This window comes from Sturnira hondurensis, unplaced genomic scaffold (genome assembly GCF_014824575.4).
Source record: "Sturnira hondurensis isolate 20B ecotype Veracruz unplaced genomic scaffold, ASM1482457v3 Scaffold0016273, whole genome shotgun sequence".
NCBI lineage: Eukaryota > Metazoa > Chordata > Mammalia > Chiroptera > Phyllostomidae > Sturnira > Sturnira hondurensis.
Genome location: NW_028088904.1, coordinates 1,525,412 through 1,541,384, shown reverse-complemented (window position 1 = coordinate 1,541,384; position 15,973 = coordinate 1,525,412). Strand labels below are relative to the sequence as shown.

The window sequence follows — 15,973 nt, the reverse complement described above, 5'->3', positions numbered from 1 at the left end:
TAGTCTTTACTTCCTTTTTAGATCTTTCCAGGGGTCTACTTGGAGCAACGTTGATTGTGCCACCTAATGATCTATTGATCAAAATAGGCAAGCACCTCTATGGAGCTGTGCTGCTGCATCTGGTTACCCAAATTCGACCTGATGGTTCAGGGAAAACGATGCTCAGAGGGCTTCTCCAGGATGATACATTTCAATAGTTACTGCAGTGGAAATTGTGGATTTTGCCATTTCAGATGCCTGTTCCAATTTTGGAAGGAAGTCATTTATGTATTAGACTCTCAGATGCTATAGACATATCTATAACTACTCATCTGTAAGTCCTGGGTCCTGTTCTCTTTGCAACTGCAGTGACAGTATTAGCCTGATACACACGGGCACTTAATATATGTGTGTTGAGTAAGTGAGTTAATAAAATCTGCAAATAGTTATGGGAACCATATTTTCCAAGCCAAGCATCAAACCATATTGTCTGCCATGTTGCTTCCAGATGTATGAGACAGTTTGGAAGTCATCATTTAGATGCTGAAACTTCTGAATAAATTCGGGCACAATTTTGGAGGTTTTGGGGGACTGGGAAGAATTTAGCATTTAAAAAGTATAGCTGAATAATCACTGTATAGTACTTAAATGTCCTTCCTGCCCTTAAAAAGAAGAGCCCCAGTTAAAAGCCTGAAGCAAATAAGAATTATCCTTTGTCACTTAGTCAAGATGGCAGAGCTGATAAACAAGGTACTCACTTCCTCTCACAATCACATCAAAATCACAACTAAACTACAGAACAACAATCATTCAGAATGACCATAAACTGAAATGAATAGAAGTCCAACTACAGAATTAAAGAAGAAACCATATCAAGACTTGTAGAAGGAGCAGAACGCAGAACAGGCTGGTCTCACACCTATGTGTGGCAGACAAAAAATGGGAGAGATATCTTGACTAGCCAAGGTACCCCCAAGGAGGGAAGGGCCCCAGCCCCATACCAGGCTCCCCAACCCAGGGTTCCAGTGCCAGGAAGAAAAATCCCCATAACTTTTGTTAGTAAAAACTAGCGGTGATTGAGACTGAGAAAGATGGAAACTTCTGGAGTCCCAGGCAGTTCCTTAAAGAGGCAGTTCCTCTTAAAGGGTCCACACATGGACTTACTCAGATTCACTCCCTCTGAGCTCCAGCAAGGGGGAAGCAGCTTGAAAGGCACCAGAGCTATATGGGGAAAGGTAGCTTTCTCTCAGACAGAAGTGTGGCAGGGCCATTGTTCCTTTGATGAGGTCTTCTCACACAGAGCCAGCAAACTCCATCAACCTGGCTCACATTGTTTGCCCCACATTAGTGATTCCCTGATGCCAGAAGGAGAATAGAGAGAGAGAGAAAGAGAGAGAGAGAGAGAGAGAGAGAGAGAGAGAGAGAGAGAGAGAAGAGAGAGAAATAGAGACCGCACACAAGAAATTAAAACCTGTTTGAAAAAGTAATGACAGAAAACTTCCCTAATTTGGTGAAGGAAATAGACATAAAAGTCCAGGAAGCACAAAGAGTCCCAAACAAAATCAATCCAAAAAGGCCCACTCCAAGATGCACCATAATCAAAATGCCAAAGGTTAAAAGAGAATCCTAAAAGCAGCAAGAGAAAAACATTTAAGTTAGTTAACTATAAAGGAGCTCCCATAGACTGTCAGCTGATTTCTCAAAAGAAGCTTTGCAGGCCAGATGGAATTGACGCAAAATATTTAAAGTGATGAAAACAAGGACCTAAAACCAAGATTACTCTATTCAGCAAAGCTATTATTTAGAATCAAAGGACAGATAAAGAGCTGCCCAGAAAAAGCTAAAGCAGCTTATCACCACCAACCTGGTATTGTATGAAATGTTAAAGGATTCTCTTTAAATAGAAGAAGAGGAAGATAAAAAATATGAATGATAAAATGGCAATAAATACACATCTATTAACAGTTGAATCTAAAAAACAAAATAAACAAACAGAAAGAACAGAAACAAACTCATAGACACAATAAATGTTTTGAGGGTTTCCAGATGGCAGGGATATTGGGGGGATGTAGAGTGCACTATAGGGAATATAGTCAATAATAATCTAATTAAACTTTATATGGTGTCAGATGAGTGTGAGATTTATCAGGATAAACACTTAATACATTATGTAATGTCCAATCACTGGAGTATACACCTGAAACTCATATAATAATATGTGTCAACTGTGATTGAAAATAAAAAATGATGAAAAGAAAAATTATCCTTCGTGATCTCAATTCTCCTCTTAGAATTCTTCTTGCCCAAAGAGGACTTCCCTTTCCCCCAGGCTGTCGAGAGCCCCTCTCTGCTGTGATCAGACACTGATACTACTTTACTGACACTGACTAGACCCTGGATTTTCTGTGGTGTTGGTTTAAATGAGAAAGAGGAGAGAGTGGTCCCCATGCCTTGCCAAACTAATTTGGAGCTTTACAAATATCCTCCAGAGACCTTTGGGCAGTTAAATGCTTTACCCCATCCAGAAACCTAACCATGTGTAGCAACCTAGCTTTGGGCCCAAGCTTCCTTTGTCTCTTCATTCTTTTTTATTTTATGAGGTATAGGCATCTTTCCAGAGAAGCCTGGAGAATCTGCTGGAGACAAATGTTTATTTCCTAAATCTAGTAATCTGGAGAGTCTGGAAGAATATTCAAATAGGTCTGGGAATAGAGAGTGCCCTTGGCAAGTGTTTGGGCCCCTGTAAATGGAGCATAAATTTTTTTTCATTTTGATAAAAACTATTCATCCCACCTTTCTATTGTACACCTTGATGGATTAAATGTAAGCAGGTCTAGTATGGCTAGTGCTGGAGAGGCAGAATAGGGTCCACTGTTGACTTGAAAATTGACTGGATTTAAATTCTGGCCCAGATCCACAAAGGCCAAGGGCTGTTAGGCAGGTAACTTAACCTCCTTAAAATCAGTTTCATCTTTTCTGAAATACGTACCTCATAGAGTTATTGTTACTACCATTATCACAACAAAATACTTAGAATAATGCCTAAGTATGCCCTGCTATTCTTGTTCTAGGCAGTCCTTGCATCTGAGCTTTTGTAGAATATTTACATGATCTTAGGACACAATATTTCCCAAGGGCTTCTGATCAATGCCCAAAGGCTTATGGAGAGAAAAGGAAATTGATTGATATCCTCTGACTACCTAAAAAGTAGGCCTAGTTCTCAAAAGTGTTTGTTCCCCTCAAAAAGTTCAGCTGGAAGAGTGTCTATTAGCACCCAAGGCAATGCTGTGTAGGGCACACCAACCACGTGCTCTAGTGTCAGCCCAATCTGACATTCTTCATTTCCATCGAGAGTCCTGTTTTTGAGTGGCTACCACCGTGCTTGGGTTTGGGGCCTTTTCCAGGTTCAATGGCTACACTTCTTGCCCTAATATGAAAATGAAATGTACACAGACCTTTACATTGTGAATGCCCAATCTTAAATAGGTGAACCCGTGCACACAGTTTCATGGTTGCTCTCCTAATTTACGGGGGCTTTGCTGAACAAATTTACTAAGAACTCTCTGTTGTTTTAGTGTCATGCCCTCCAAATGACCCTGAAATTCATAGAATGAAAATAATGTTTCTGTTATAAATTGGATATCAGATGTAGACAAGCCATCAAAAACTTTAGTTGAAATCCTCTCTAGTGTGCCATATTTAAAGATTGAAAAGCAATTTCCTCCAAATAACAATAGGGCCACCCACTTATCACTTCAGCTTTAGTATTTTGTTTTAGGAAGCTTAGTCTCTGATTTTGGCAAGGGAAAAGCTACAATAGAAATTACTAAGAGTAAAAGGCAAAATTTCATATTAGGCTCATCCCTAATGTAAAAGTCAGTGTCTTAGCAAGTGAATTGTATAGTTATTTAGAATGTCTTCCATTAAACAAACAAAGTAACCTCACAGGTTGATCTGATCATAAATTTCTAACCAGTCAAGTCTTGGTAGGTAGTCACCACCCAGGCATATAGTAACTTCTTCAGTAAGATGTTTATCTTTGCCATAAGCAAGGATTTTTCTTGTTTCTGTGCATCTAGGTTAACATACCTTTGAAATAAACCATAACCATCCTCAAGAAGGCACATAATCTTGTTAACTATCCTGTAATTCAATTCCTGCCTTTCTTTTTCACCTCCATGTAATCTTCCTAACTTTCCCTCCTGAATTTCAAATGCATAAAAGAAGTAGCAAAACTGTTATTCGCAGGAATAGTTGAGATCTTACTTCTTAGCATATGTCATCAGTTTGGCTCAAATAAACGCTTATAAAAATTCTCCACAGATTTGGATATTTTCTATGTTAACAAAAAGAAGAAATTAATGCTAGAAAATTGAGGCAGCATGGCCTGAGCATTCAAGTGTGCAAGGGAGTAGCACAGGGCGCACTCATTCACTGGATTACATCTGCCCCACACAGAGTCAGCCCAACTACCAGAAGTGGCAGAGGTGCAGTGAAAGAGGGTATATTTAGGCCTGCAAAAGCCTAGGCCAGGGCGAAGTGAATGAACTCATATTGACTTAGAAATTATGTTTTTCCAAAGAGCACTAAAGAAATCTTGTCCCTCCAATCTGCTCATTCTCCAACTTTCTAGCTCCCATATCTCAGATAAAAAACAATAAATAAATCATATGACTTTAAACAGTGTCCAGAAATGAACAGGCAACATTGTGTGGCCTTCAGCAGCCCCTCATGTTGTGTTCAGCTATTTAATCCTATACCCACCCGATGGAATGATGTGGCAAGCACAATCATGTCATTTAAAAGATGGCATAGGGTTGTGTGTCGCCGGCGGTCAAGGCCTGGCAGACTCACTCTAGATTTAGGGAAACAGAAGAAAATGCATGGGGGCTTTTATTTCCCAAGGATATGTCCAAGTGGCTGTTTGCCCTCGCACCTGGCCTTCAGGTGCAGGCAAGAGAATATTCCCATTTTCCCATGCCTGGGTTCTGTACCTGCGGTTGAATTGGAGCTGCGGTCCAGTGGAGTAGTGCTAGCACCAGAGATGCCCCCCATCTCCCCACTGCAGCTCCTCTCATTTAGAGTCAGGAGGACAGTCCATACGCATTTCATCCAGCCCCTCAGTGTAGGGGTGGCAGCAGCAGCTTGCAGGCCCTGCTTTAAGAGACCATTGTAATGTAACATTCAATCATCCCAGCAGCTTGCCAATGATAGGCCACATGGAATTTTCAGTCAGTCTGCAAGTCCCGAGCCCATTGTTGTACCAAAGCCCCAGTAAAATGTGTCGTCTGATCACTTTCAATGATCAAGGGTCACCCATAAGCAGCACATTACTGCTCCAATGCAGCAATCACAGCTTTTTGATCTGGGTGCCATGTGAGATAAGCAGCTAAAAGTCCTGTAGCTGTGTCCACACCTGTAATAGCATACTTATATCTTTCTGAACTAGGTAGGGGCTCAATTACATTCACCTGCCACTGGGTCAGCAGTATCTGTTACCTCACCATGTGTCCAGTAGTTCCCACAGGCCTTTGGGGATGCTCTTGTGAGCAGACAACACAGGTCTCACAAGTTTGTTGTACCTCTGCTAAGGGGGCAGGTAACCCCCAAGTTTTGATAGTGGATCACATGGTCTTTTGTCTAGCATGTGAGAGGTGATGGTGTAGCCACTGAGCCACTTCCCTTCCCGTGGGACTGGCAGGTACTGTTTCTAGCCACTGCACCTTGGCTAGAGTATCAGCCTCAGGCATCCCAAGGGTGCGTGTCCAGTAACATGACATACAGTGATTTGGTTCTGGTGGTCTAACTCCCAGGGATCTTACCACAAGATCTCTGTTCCCACAATGGCCTATGCATAACCATCCATTTATTTGCATGCCACCTAGAGGTCCATAATATTAGCCCCTGGCACACTGCCCAACTCTCTGCAAATAGTCAGGGGCTGTGCTTCATTAGCAGCCATGAGCCACATGGCCCAGAGTTCTGCCCACTGGCTACTCTGACCCATGCCAATGTCAAAGCAGATTATGTCTGTCTCTAGTGAATTGCTATGGTGGTCCACACGGGGATCTGACCTCTCCTGGGCCCATCAGTGTACCATGCATCTGAGGGAATAGGTGCCTGTCGTTTGTGGAATGGGCTAGCTTCCACTTCTATAGGGACAGGAGCACTAGATTTGTCATTTATGTAAGTAACAGGACCCAGCACTTACTGTAGCTCAGCCTGCAAGGGCCTAGTGGACAAAGTACTCCTTTGTTGTAGATAAGCCCCAACCCCCGCCCACTTAGCCAACATGGGCATCTGAGTTATCCCTCTATGAGGCTTGGCCATCCAGTCCTGGACCCACCCTTCGATGGGATAGGTGGTCCTAACTGTCATAGGGGCAGTTCCTGTTATAGTGTCTGTGGCCAACAGGGCAGCGTATACTGCAACCAATTGTTTTTCAATTAAGGAGTATCATACCTCTGCTCCCTTCCATAGTTGGGACCAGAAACCTGAGGGTTGACATAGCTGTTCTGATCGCTGCTACAAACCCCATCCAAAGTTTTCCTGTGTCACATGCACATTTAGCTCATGGGTCTAGCAGGGTCCAGAGCATTTGAGGCCTGGGCACACTTAATGATGTGCTTTACTCCTTGGAGTAAAGGTCAGGTTCTAGTCCCAGATTGCTCCTCTTCTCACCAATGAATACAAGGGATGAACAACGTGGGCTAGATGGGGCACGGATGCTTTCTAGTACCCCAAAGGGTCCAAAAATGTCTGGAGCTGTTTCACCATGGTAGGAATCGGATATGGCTGAATTTTATCTATCACCACAACAGGGATGACTTCTGCTTTACCTACCAGACAACCCCGAGAAATCTGACAGACAATCTAGGCCCTTGCAGCTTGGTTCCACCGACTGCCCAGCCTCATGACTTCAGGTGTGACAACACTTGCAGCACTGCCTTCTCTAACTCTGCAAGAGCATCACTGGTTAGCAAAATGTCATCAATGTAATGGAACAGGTGTACCTCTGGAGGCCATGACCACTTAGCCAGGTCCTCTGCCACAAGCCTGTGACAGATAGTCGGGTTGTGCAAGTACGCTTGAGGAAGCACAGTAAAAGTCTACTGCCAGCCTTCTCATGTGAAGGCAAACTGACCTTGACTCTCTGAAGCAAGGTCAAAGAAGAAAAAGGCATTTGCTAGATCAGCTACAAAGCAGTAAATTCCCAGCTCATTAGTTACCCATTCCATTAAATCCACCACAGAAGGGACTGCTGCATGTATTGGAGGAGTGACCTTACTGAGCTCCCAGTAATCAACTGTCATTCTCCATGTACCATCTGGCTTTTTTACTCGCCATGCAGGAGAGTTAAAAAGACTGTGGGCAGCCCTAATTATGTCCACCTTCTCCAACTCTCCTACACTGGCTGCAATTTCCTCATAACCTCTGGGCAACCAGTATCGTTTCACTGCCGTTACCCATTATGGAGGTGGCAATTGCACAGTGGGTGGTTAGCATGTCCCCTCAAAATGGCTTTAACCACCCACACCCACAAGTGAAACTCTGCTGTGGTTGTGTGTGGAGTCTGTCAATACCCAGGATATACTGGAGAATGGGGGATACATAAACAGTGTACTCACGGGAGAGGGGCAAACACCCGATACCCAGAGAGAGTGGTGCAACCTTCATCCTCACACTTTGTCCCCCATAATCATCAACAGAGACCTCAGGCCCTTGACTTCTCAGGGTTCCATGTAAGAAGGTACATTCAGCTCCTGTATCCACAAGAGCTAACACTCACTGGACATCTGCAGGGGACCAATGAACAGGCAATTCGACATGCAGCCTCCTACTGAAGATGGATCCTTGGCCTCTCCCCTAGCCAAAAGTCCAAAGGATATCTCCTCCTTCATCTGGGGAGGTTTATGCAGCCAAATGATCTTCCAGCCAGATAGGACAGGCTTCTTGGGGCTCTCAGGGTGTACCCCCAGATTTCTCCATCTGTTTCTTCTTCGGGGGCTGCAGGAAGTGTTGGTCAGCTCACAGCTGCTTCCAGAGCTCTAACAGATTCACATTTGATTTTTTTCAATCTTAGTGTGATCACTCCAGCCCCTAAAAGATCTGACCACATCTATGCTCCAGTAATCCGCATAGGGGAGTGGTTCAACCGGGGAAGAGAAGGACTCAGAGAGACTGTACAAACAGCTTTTTGTTGGTGGCGAGACTCTGCTTCTCCCACACTGGCCACCATAGTCCTGACGTTGTTTATGTGACAACCCACATACGGCACCAGAATCGCCATCAGTGAATCAAAGGATGTTGGGGGCAGCGTGCTGGAGCACAAGATCCCTCATTCCAGCTGTACAACATTCATCATCAGGGCCCTGTGCATTGGGGTTGAAAATGGCCTGGCACATGCCTAACTCCCGCGAGATTTGCACTAAGTCTGAAAAGGACTGCCACTTGCTCACCGTATCCGGCATGTCACTCACATTCACCCAGACCATAAGGATAGCCACCATTGCCCGCTCTATCAAGGAATGTGAGCCCTGTCCCTACCTTGCCTCCGGCTATTCTGCAGCTGCTGGCACAGGGATGGGTGTGTTGCGATGGACGATATCTTTTCCAAACCTCAGTGGCATTGCACACAATGCTACCCACCCCTAAATCACACAGGCCAAGAGCGACGCAGCTAAGAGCTCCCCAGGTTGCTGGTGAAGCTGATTCACAAGATCCACCAGTTTGTCCTGTGTGTAAGGTCTGTAAGTGATATGTTCTACCACTTGAATGAGACCTGCGGGGTTCCCCCTAGGTGGCATAGGTTGCTGGGATTTCATTTTCTGTAACACTAGGGGGTGGGCCTTCCAGGAATGTGGTTTCGCATCTAGGTCATCTTCCTCTGCTCAGATTGGTCCACCGCAGCAGGAGACGGGGATTGGCGTCGCTGTTCTGTTGCTGGCAGATCTTCTTCTAACACCAATTCTGGCTTCCAAGGCTTCTTCTTGTCCTTGGAGCTCACGTAGTTTCGCTGCATTGCAAAGCCTGGTCTCCGTCTCAGCTTGCAAAGCCGTAAGAAACACCCATCCCACGGCCCCCTCGGCTGCATGGGTGCTGCCGCTCCAGGGTCTCTCCAGCCTCCAGCAGGACTTTCTCCATGGTGTCACATGCACCAATGACATTTGGCCACTTTCTTGGTGGGGCCTGTGATGCCAGGAGTCTTGCCACCAGGTGCCACATCTTGGTGTCAGACTACCCATCGAGGCTCCCCTCAGGGAACCCCAAGGGTTCCCCCATTTCCATGTGTGAATCCTGACTACGCCATGTTGCAGCTGCTCAAGGCCTGGCAGGTCCACTCTCGATTCTGGGAGATGGAAAAAAATATGCAGAGTCATGTGGACGCTTGACGCGCCTTATTCACGGGTGGGTGAACCACGCACGCTGCAAGCTGTGTGTCCCCACATACTACACTGCATGCCACCTGTTCCCTCTCTCACCTGTGTCCTAGCAGGAAGCCCCTACTCCCTTAAATACTGAAGAGGACAAAGCTGGCAGGGAGCCAAAACCGGTGAGAGTCTGCACATGCGAGACCCCTCAAGGCCGTGGGAGTACTTAACAGGGCACAGTCTCAAGACTATGAGAACACTATTGATCTTAGTTCCCCAGACACATGGATGAGGAAGTAAGATTGCCTCTGTTTATCCTACAGCTTGCTTTAGTACTACCCTCTGGTTTCACTGATGAGGAAAAAAAATCACTGTTTGTTTCACTTAACACACTTTCCTCATTCATCTGTTACCTGTTAGGCACAGGGCAAGGCTGGAACGCACTACTGTGAGTAAGTCCCACCTGATATCTGCCCCACAGTAAAGTCTAGTGGCAGAGGAAGAGAAGCAGCACATACATACACTGTGTTGAGTTCTGTGATGAGAGAAGTCCAAGATCTTTGAAACACAGGAAGGGAAAGGTGACAGGTGTGGAGCATCAGGATGGGCCTCGAAGAGAAGGTGAAGGATGAGGAGGGAGGAGGGCAACTAGTGAGGGGAGTGGGAAGAGAACTCCAGACAGGGTTGGGAATGAGAGAGGGTGGCCCTTTATAAGAGACAAGTGACTAGTTGAGTGTCACGTAATTGGTGGATAACTGCAGAACTGTGTCTTGTCAAAGAATGAGGCTTTGATTGTATTTAGACTTAAAATTTATAAAAAGCCATTTTATTAAACTTGAGCTTACTGTAAACAACTATGGCAGGCAAAGAGCAATTAGGAAGAGCTGTATCACATACCTGAAGTTGCCATAAGGTTTTTATATAATAAAAATGAAGGAATAAGCTCTGGGAAATAAAGAGTTCCCCAATTCTTTAATATAACAGTATATATTATAGATGCTATAATAAACACTATAATAAGATAAATAATAATAAACTTTCATGATTTCATTGAAAATTTATTTTTGAAGTAATTAACATGTACAGTTTATGTAGCTTTACTATCTCCTTCATTAAACTGTTTTTTAACTTTTCACAATTATCTAAAATATATTTTTTCAAGCCTTTCTGTCCTGATATGTTTATATTTTAGAAAGATAAAAGTAGGCTCTGTGATAAAACTTGGCAGAATTTTCTTTCTGTTTCTATTGAGTGTCAGGTATTCAACAAGTATTTCTTGAACAGCTGGTGTTTACCAGGCAGTATTCTAGTCACTGGGGATACAGCAGTGACCAAAACATATGCAGTACCTGCTCTCCAGGAATTTATACTATAGTTGGGAGGAAGATTATATAGATACCAACCAGCCAACAGATAAAAATATTTCAGATGGAATTGGTGTTATAGAGAAAAACAAAGCAAGGTGTGGGGGCAGGGGGAGTAGGGACAAAGAGAGGTGCTATTTGCAAGGAGATCAGAGAAGCCTCTCTGAAAATGGGGGTCAGATCAGAGTGGTGATAGTGAACATAAAGAGAAGTGGGGAGATTCTTGATATATTTAGAATGCAGAATTTACAGATCTGTGGAGGATTGAAAGAAGGTTGAAGTAGACACATACGTAGGGGGCAAGAAGGTGAGATTATAGAGAATTTTGTTAATGACAGACCTGGACTAGAAGACAAAAGTCTGGGGGTTGGAGTTGTATGTGACATTGGGCTAGATTAGGGAATTTACAGAGCCGTATGATGACGACAATAAGGAAGATGGCAATGACTTAGGATCCCTAGGTGCTTGGGGTAACTGAGGGAGTCAGGGATGGTGGACATGACAGAATTGTTCCTGGTGGTCCCCAGAGCAGGTTGCGATGTCAGAGGAGGAAGGCGAAATTCCCATGAGCACACAGGGCTTTGTGAGACCTCACCTCAGTTACACTGAGAGGGGTCAGTTGTGGTGGCCCTGGGGCGAGCTAAACTCTGTGTGCTTTCTGGCACGTAGGAGATGCAGGGCAGAGGCAAATGGATCTTGTTGGGCTCCTATCTGTATAAACAATGTGTTTAAAAATGTTTCACAAAATTGATAGGTTCACGGGAGGGGATTCATTCATAAAGGTTTAAAATAGTGGACCGGGAAGTAGTACTTAAGTATTTTAAAATTTTTCAGTCTGAGGATGTAATGAGTCTTCATAGTGCCCAAAAAACATTTGTTCCCACTCAGGTCCAAAAACCATGTTCTTCATCTTTCGAGGAGATGGGAATATACTTAAACTCAAATGTGCTCTTCCTGGTTAATTTCATATCTTTCACTGTGAGAAAAAGGTAGTATCCATTGTTACTCATATCATCATGGCTCTTTGAAACCTGCTTGTATTGAAATGATATGGATCTTCTTGATGCTGCAGTTTCCTAGTACCAACTATTTAATGCTGTTTATATCCTAACTCACGGTATGTCATCATCTGTGATGCCATCTGTGATACTGGTTTCGATTGATTCTCACTGTGCTTCGTTGATGATGACCACAGATGTAAGCTTTAGCCCGAGTGTGCAGAGAAGTAAATTTTGGTCACGTCAAACTTTTTTTCATGCTTTTCAAAAATATAAACATAGCCCTGGCTGGTGTAGCTCAGTGGATTGAGTGCGGGCCTGCGAACCGGACGATGGTGGTTCCATTCCCAGTCAGAGCACATGCCTGGGTTGCAGGCCAGTTCCCGGCAGGGGACACACCAAAGGCAACCATACATTGATATTTCTCTCCCTCTCTCCTTCCCTTCCCCTCTAAAGATAAATTAATAAAATCTTAATATATATATAAACATAGAAAAATACACCTTACACAAATTCTCTTAAACTCTACAGCCCACAATTGCTGCATTCCTAGAATATGATCTCTTTCAGTGTTGGTTGCACTTTGCCTTCCACATGGCAATCAGTGAAGAACATAGGCCAGCAGCCTATGCACAGAGCAACTAGTTTTGTTAGCCAATTCATGAATCTTCAATCCTTTTCCCACAGGGATTAGGACAGACCTAGGAGGTGGCAAGCTCATGATATCAATCATTGGCAAAAGAGGACTTCAATTAAAAGGGCTTGTTGGCATCTCTGAACTATGGTTTCAAGAGCCCTCAGAAAAATTGGTGTGGCCACTCACAAAACTGTGCAACCAGACATGGCAGGGTAGCGTCTGTGAGGCTGTGGGGGTAATCCTGGGTGCTAACAACAGAGGGAGCAAAAGGTAAAGGAAGCCTGCTGCCGTTTCTGCTGTCTCAGGTACTGCAGACTGAAGTAGCATGGTGGTTAGAGCATAAATGGGCACGATCTAATCAAGGGGCTCACACTGGTGGCTCAAACGCATGGATCAGCAGTGACTAGTCAGTAGCCCAGAGTTCTGAACCTGTCCTCTATCCAGCACAAATTAAAACCACCCAGAATCAGCATGTCCCTACCGCTCTGCTGGCCCAATCTTGAAAGAAATAGTTTCTGGTCAACAGGAGTGATCAGCTCACCTGGCTACCCACTAGGATAAATTCAGCTAATAGGACCCAAGATCACCTTACAGGTGCAAGTGCTAGAGTTACTGCAGACATCGGATGACCCTGAATAGGAGGAATTTTAAAAGTTTGGAGTGCTGCTGAAGAGGAGAAACAAAAATGAGGCCTATCCCACCTGGGCAGGGGCTCAGGGACCCCACCTGGTGGGTAACTGTGGGATGGGGAGAGACTCAGACTGCAAAGTGTGCCCTTGCTTCCCCTTCCCAATCCTTCCCTCTTCTGTGCTTGCCCAGGTCGAAGGGTGGTACTGTCTGACCCCATAGCTCACAACCTAGCAAAATCAAATTTAACTTTATTTAAGCTTTTGCTTCAAAGTTATTAGTCAGCAAATTGAACCTGTGCTTAGTCCCTGGGTTATATTCTATATCTTTCCATACTCTTATTAGCACAAAGAAGATATGTACAGAAAAGTGTCTGGCTAAACAAAGAGATTTTTAAACCCAGGGGACTCCTCAGTTTCCTTTTAATTAAAGTCATTTTTAAAAGGAAGACTTGTATTTCTGATATCATATTTTACTTTCCTAATGGCTTATGACACTATTCTTTTTCATGGGCTGGAATGCAGATCTCCTGGTACTAAGGCCAAGGTGATCTAGGACACACAAACCACATCTGTATACATTGGTAAGTACTGGAAGCCACAGGCAACAAGGAAGGAGTGAGCTCAAGTCCACTTTACCTTGCCACACCCCACCCTGAAACACCAGCGGGCTCTCCCTGGCCATCCTCTCTGTCTATTGGTGAGCAGCTTGGCTGGGAGCCTCACTGAGTTTTCAAATTTTTGGTGTATGTACGTTTTTATATTTTGTTCCTCTCCCACCTTTATTCCCTTCAATTGTTCTTGGTACTTGGGCTATATACTTTTAGGGAAAGAAAACATATTCACAAAGTTTTGTGGAAAAAAATTCTAAATTTAAGTATATTGCCATGAACTAATGCTACAATACCTGTAATATTTTATCTTTTAGTTAAACTTTGTATCAACATTGACTATTCCTCAAAGAGGTTTAGCCAGTCCTTGATTTTCATATAGCCTACTCTCATCAGTTGGACCTCCAGAGCTCTGCTGCTCAGGGCATTTATGCTTCAGCCAGCAAACAAATGTTAAGCCATGTTATGGTGGCTCTGTCTGCCTGTCAACATTCTATTTTTGCCAGTCATTATTTGTGGATGTTCATGCAATTATTTAAATATCAATAGCCTTTTGCTTTTATTTTCTTGTAAAAATGCCTGAAAGGTGGCAAGATGAAAGGGCCAGTACCAGAAATGATGCAGTTAGGTATGCTGAGGGCAGGGCAGCATGACCTTTAGTCAGATGCTCCATGGATGTGAAATGTTTGACTATAAGTTTAGTTGCAGAGGAAAAGAGCCAACTAGAGGGCGTGGATGACAAACATCATCAAAGGCAAGGTGTGCTGAGGGAGAAACTGGGGTGCCCACACAAGTGCTGATTGAGAATGAGCAGTGATCCAAATGCAGGGAAAAGTACACCAGGCTATAAGGACATAGCTTCTTGCTTGCCTCTTTTTAAAGAAGATGGCTGGCATTCCACTTGCTCTTGAAGACCATTTTAAGAAACTTGACTGACACCATTACATAGAATCAGCTAGTCCTTAAATAAGTTTTAAATAAGTTTCTTCTCTAGGCTGAGAAACTGGCAGTTGAGGTAGAGAATAAATTATTCAAAATATGTATTTTTATCTGTATTTTAAGTTTATTATTTTTAATGTATTAAATAGTGTGTACACATTGCACACACAGGCAAAAATATTTTAAATAATTGTGGATTTTATAAATTCTGGGCTGTCTAAAAGCAGAACTCTCTGTGTTTGACTATCAGACGTCCAAATACATTTTCAGGAAGTCATTATATATGAATGTAGGAGACTTTATATGTGTATATGATTTATTGGGGGACCATCTTGTTAAGAACACTGTGTTGTTCTTCTGAAAAGAATATTCTCTTTTATAATGCAAATGTTTTGAGTTTATTTTCTGTATGTTTCCATAAATAAGTGGAGAAGTAGTCTTCAGTATCAAGGTCACTTGCTCGCTGGCTTTTAGACTGCTGCCTGGAGACATTTAAAACGCAACAAGCAAATAACACTTTGAAGCCACTGATGGCTATGGACCTGACCATGTGCTAGAAATATTGTCACCATGATTCAAGTAGAGCTGACCATTTTATGGTGAAGAAAACAAGAATCAAGAGACCTCTGTTTAGTTTTCACAGGAAAAAGTTGGAGGTAGACCATACTCCCATCCCCATGGCTCGTCTTTACCTGGAGTTTCAGGTTAAAACAAAATCAAAACCTTAATCAAAACCTTAAAAAAATGCTTACTTGGCCTTCTAAGTGAATCAAGTATATATCCCTTTGCCAGTAGATCTGCTTTTACTTTTTTCAAATATTTTATAACAGAGTTGCTCACAGCACCATGCTCAGAATAGCTTGAAGCTTGTGATGACCTATTTTTGAACAATTCCAAAAATATAGATTTCTAAATATATGTTTTCTTAGTTTATATTTTGAAGTTATAATCCCTAGTCTATGACTAATGTTTACATATATCAAAATAGAACTCTTCGCTTTAAAGCTATATCTTGCTAGCATTTTGAAGAAAAATCAAATTTTAAAATCTAAATATTTAATAATTTCATCCACTTGGTATTCTGGATTAGGTTGGTTTGAAAGTATTTGGTGCCTTTTGAACCAGATTCCTGGTGGAAGCTGAAGGTATTCCCATAATAGACAAAGCAATTGAAACATTATTGAAGATGATGATGGATGGGGATTTGTGTTTTAATAATATACACACATTGCATGTTCAAGCAAAAATGGATGCCTTTAATCACAATTATGGATTTTTATAGTGCTCTGAGGTCTCCACAAGCAGGACTCTCTATATACATACTATCTAACTTTCAGATACATGATTTTTGTCAGAAATTTGAGAAAGTGCAACAGATTCTATAATATCTAAACCCAATTTTGAAAATATATAAATGCACAGGAAAGAAAAGTCTGCAAAGATATACT

At 42.9% G+C, this 15,973-nt stretch overlaps 1 pseudogene; it reads right to left on the bottom strand.

Moving 5' to 3' along the window:
- Positions 1-8,489, bottom strand: part of LOC119000754 (eukaryotic translation initiation factor 1A, X-chromosomal-like) — a 63,247-nt pseudogene extending 54,758 nt beyond the window's left edge.
- Between the last annotated feature and the right edge of the window lie 7,484 nt (positions 8,490-15,973).